Raw genomic sequence first — 5,362 nt, forward strand, 5'->3', positions numbered from 1 at the left:
AAGAGAATGAAAGACAAAAACCAAATGATCATCTCAATAGATACAGAAAAAGCATTTGACAAAATACATTTTTTAAAAACCCCAACAAACTAGCAATAAAAGGAGTCTTCCTCATGATAAAGGGCATCTGCAAAAACATTCTAAGGAATGTCATACTTCATAGTGAAAGACAGAAAGCTTTCCCTCTATGATTAGAAACAACATGACAATGTCTGCTCTTGCTGCTTCTATTCAACATTGTAGTGGAGGCTCTAGCCAGAACAATTAGGCAAGGGAAAGAAATAAAAGATGTGCACATTGGAAAGGAACAAGTAAAACTATCTCTATTTGCAGATGACATGATCGGGTATATAAGATATAGAATAATCCAAGGAATCCACAGAAAAAATCTATTAGAGCTAATAAGTGAGTTTAGCAAGATGGTATGAAACATGATCAATATACAAAAATCAATTGTATTTCTATATGCTATCAATCAACAATATGAAAAGGAAATTAAGAAAACCATTCAATTTACAATAGCACCAGAAAGAATAAAATAATTAGGAATAAATTTAACAAAAGAAGTGCAAGATTGAGCAGCCAAGATGGCAGAGTAGAAAGACCCTGAGCTCACCTCCTCTCATGAGTACACCAAAATCACAACACTGTTAGGAATAAATTTAGAACTGCAAGTGCAAGATTGAGCAGCCAAGATGGCAGAGTAGAAAGACCCTGAGCTCACCTCCTCTCATGAGTACACCAAAATCACAACTATCTGTAGAACAACCACAGATGAAGAAGACTGGAACTGACCAGAAAAGATCTTCTACAACTAAAGACATAAAGAAGGAAGCACAATGAGACAGGCAGAAGGGGTGGACTCATGATATAATCAAATCCCATACCCCACAGGTGGGAGACCCACAGACTGGAGAATAAGTATACTGCAGAGGTTTTTCCACAGGAATGAGAATTCTGAGCCCCACGTCAGGCTCCCCAGCCTGGGAGTCTGGCTCCAGAAAGACAAGCCCCCAGAGCATTTGGCTTTAAAGTCCAGCAGGGCTTAAATAGAGACTTCACTCTTAAAGGGTGTACACAAAATCCCGCAGACACCAGGACCAGGGCAATAGCAACTACTTGATATGATCCTGGGCCAGACCTAACTGCTGGTCTTAGAGAGTCTCCCGGGGAGGCAGGGGAGCTGCCTCACCCTGGGGACCTAGGCATTGATGGCAGACAGATTGGGGAACATTCAAATGCATGAACAGTGCTGCTGGAGGCTGCCATCTTAACTCATCAGTGCCAAGACCTGGCCCCACCCAACAGGAGGCAAGCACCAGTGCTGGGACATCCCAGGCCAAACAACTAAGTAGGTGGGGACACAGACCCATCCATCAGCAGACAGGCTGCCCAAAGACTTTGCTGAGTGCACAGCTGACTCAAGACACACCACTAGACATGACCTTGCCAACCACAGGGCCAAGACCTAGCTCTGCCCACCAATGGGGAGGTACTGGCCCATCCCACAAGGAAGCCTGCACTAGCCTCTAGGCCATCCTCACTCATCAGTGGGCACACAAGAAGCAGAAAATTACAATTCCACAGCCTGCAGACTGAGCTCGCCAACAGCAAGCCAGACTCTACTCTAGGACCAACCGGGCCCTGGCCCTGCCCACCAGAAGGCCAATGCAACCTTCAGGACACCTCAGACCACATACCCACCTGTGTCAGGAACAGCACCCTCCTCGCTCAACAATCTGAAATGAGCTCTGGGATCACTAGGCCCTGCAGCCAGACTCCAGGAACCAGCTCTGCCTGAGAGTAGTCCAGCACTAACCCCAGGATCTGGCTTCACCTGCCAGTGGGTGAGCAACAGCTCTAGACTCTTCGAGACCCTGACTCCACCCACCAGTGAGCCACTACTAGCTCCAGGGCCCCCTAGAGTTCTACAACCAGTTGCCTTTTGACCAGGCCTCACTAAAGAGCAGTCAGTAGTATCCATAAAAGGCAGGGCCTAGCAACCAATCAGACAAGGGGCCAACCAAGCCTACCAGACCACCCACATAGTCAGCCCACCACAAGAGAAGGAACCCCTAGAGCATACAGCTTAGGTGATGAGAGGGGAGTACACTGCTGGGGTGCATAGGAAGTCTCCTACAGAAGGCCACTTCTCCAAGGTTGAGAAATGTAACTAACCTCCACATACTTAGAAATACAAAGAGCAACTTATACAAAATGAGGAAGCAGAATAGTATATTTCAGATGAAGAACAAGATAAAACCCCAGAAGAAGAACTAAGTGAAGTGGAGATAAGCAATCTACCTGAGAAAGAGTTCAGAATAACATACTGCCCAGTGCTATAAAGCAGGTTCTTATTAGTTATCTATTTTATAGAACAAATTCTCAGAAAGGTAAAATCTCCCAGGACTGAGCAGGAAGAAACAGAAAATATGAACAGACCAATTACCAGTACTGAAGTCGAATCAGTAATTTTGAAACTCTCAACAAACAAAAGTCTAGTACCAGATGGCTTCACAGGAGAATTTTTACCAGACATTTAGAGAAGAGTTAACACCTATCCTTCTGAAACTATTCCAAAAATCTAGAGAGAAACAAACACTTCCAAACTCATTCTAAGAGGCCACCATCACCCTGATACCAACACCAGACAAAGATATCATTTAAAAAGTAAATTACAAATCAATATCACTGATGAACATAGATGCAAAAATCCTCAACAAAACACTAGCAAACCAAAAAAAAAATACTAGCAAACCAAATCCAACAATACATTAAAAAGATCATGAACCATAATCAAGTAGGATTTATCCCAGGGATGCAAGGATTTTTCAATATCTACAAATCAATCAATGTGATACACCACATTAACAAACTGAAAAATAAATACCATATGATCATCTCAATAGATGCAGAGAAAGATTTTGATAAAATTCAACATCCATTTATGATAAAACTCTCCACAAAGTGGGCACAGAGGGAACACACCTCAGCATAATAAAGGCCATATATGACAATCCCACAGCTAACATAATACTCAACAGTGAAAAGCTGAATGCATTTCCTCTAAGAGCAGGAACAAGACAAGGATGCCCACTCTTGCCATTTTTATTCAATATAGCTTTGGAAGTCCTAGCCACAGCAATCAGACAAGAAAAAGAAATAAAAGGAATACAAATTGGAAAGGAAGAAGTAAAACTGTCACTGTTTGCAGATGACATGATGCTATACAAAGAAAATCCTAAAGATGCCACCAGAAAACTATTAGAGCCCATCAATGAATTTGGTAAAGTTGCAGGATACAAAGTTAATATACAGAAATCTGTTGCATTTCTATTCACTAACAATGAAATATCAGAAAGAGAAATTAAGGAAACAGTCCCATTTACCACCTCATCAAATGAAAAAAAAAAAAAAACCTAGGAATAAACTATCTCAGGAGGCAAAAGACCTGTACTCCAAGAACTATAAGATGCTGATGAAAGAAACTAAAGGTGACACAAACAGATGGGAAGATATACTGCATTCATGTATTGGAAGAATCAATATTACTAAAATTACCATATTGCCCAAGACAATCTACAGATTCAATGCAATGCATATCAAATTACCAAAGGCATTTTTCACAGAATTAGAACAAATAATTTAAAATTTTGTATGGAAACACAAAAGACCCTGAATAGTCAAAACAATCTTGAAAAAGAAAAACGGAGCTGGAAGAATCAGGCTCCCTGACTTCAGACTATACTACAAAGCTACAGTAATCAAAACAGTATGGTCCTGGCACACACACACACACAAAAAGGCACATAGATCAATGGAACAGAATAGAGAGCCCAGAAATAAACTCATGCAATTATGGTCAATTAATCTACGACAAAGGAGGAAAGAATATACAATGGAGAAAAGATAGTCTCTTCAACAAGTGGTGTTGGGAAAACTGGACAGCTACATGTAAAAGAATGAAATTGAACATTCTCTAATACCATAAACAAAAATAAACTCAAAATGGATTAAAGACCTAAATGTAAGACCAGATACTATAAAACTCCTAGAGGAAAACATAGGCAGAACACTCTTTGACATAAATCACAACAATATTTTTTGGATCCATCTTCTAGAGTAATGGAAATAAAACCAAAAATAAGCAAATGGGACCTAATTAAACTTAAAAGCTTTTGCACAGCAAAGGAAATCATAAACAAAATGAAAGGACAACCTACAGAATGGGAGAAAATACTTGCAAATGATGTGACAGACAAGGGATTAATTTCCAAAATACTGTAAATCAATAGCTCATAGAGTTCAATAAAACAAAACAAAACAAAACAAAAAACAACCAATGGTGCTTTGTGTCCTCCTAGAGGGGTGGGATAGGGAGGGTGGGAGGGAGATGCAAGAGGGAGGAGATATGGGGATACTGTACGTGTACAGCTGATTCACTTTGTTATAAAGCAGAAACTAACACACCATTGTAAAGCAATTATACTCCAATAAAGATGTTAAAAAATAAATAAATAAAATAAAATATACAAATGTTAAAAAAAAAAAAAAAGGGCAGAGACCTAATAGACATTCCTCCAAAGAAGACACACAGATGGCCAAGAGGCACATGAAAAGATGCTCAACATTGCTAATTATTAGAGAAATGCAAATCAAAACTACAATGAGGTATCACCTCACACCAGTCAGAATGACCATCACAAAAAATCTACAAATAATAAATGCTGGAGAGGATGTGGAGAAAAGGGAACCCTCCTACACTGCTGGTAGGAATATAAATTCATGCAGCCACCATGGAGAACAGTACGGAGTTTCCTTAAAAAACTAAAAAAGAGTTACCATATGATCCAGCAATCCCACTCCTGGGTACATATCTGGAAAAGATGAAAACTCTGACTTGAAAAGATACATGTACCCCAGTGTTCACAGCAGCACCATTTACAATAGCCAAGACATGGAAGCAACCTAAATGTCCATCAACAGATGAATGGATCAAGAAGACATGCTATATGTACATACAATGGAATATTACTCAGCCATAAAAGAGAACAAAATTTTGCCATTTGCAGCAACAGGAATGGACCTAGAGATTATCATACTGAGTAAAGTCAGAGAGAGGAAGTCAAATATCATATGATCTCACATGTGGAATATAAAAAAATGATACAAATGAACTTATTTACAAAACAGAAGTAGACTCACAGACATGGAAAACAGACTTATATTTATCAGAGGGTAAAGTGGCAGGGGTAGGCAGGGATTAATTAGGAGTTTGGGACTTACAGATACACACTTCAATGTATAAAACAGATAAACAACAAGGACCTACTATACAGCACAGAGAACTACATTCAATATC

The sequence above is a fragment of the Physeter macrocephalus genome, chromosome 8, assembly GCF_002837175.3.
Source record: "Physeter macrocephalus isolate SW-GA chromosome 8, ASM283717v5, whole genome shotgun sequence".
Classification (NCBI taxonomy): domain Eukaryota; kingdom Metazoa; phylum Chordata; class Mammalia; order Artiodactyla; family Physeteridae; genus Physeter; species Physeter macrocephalus.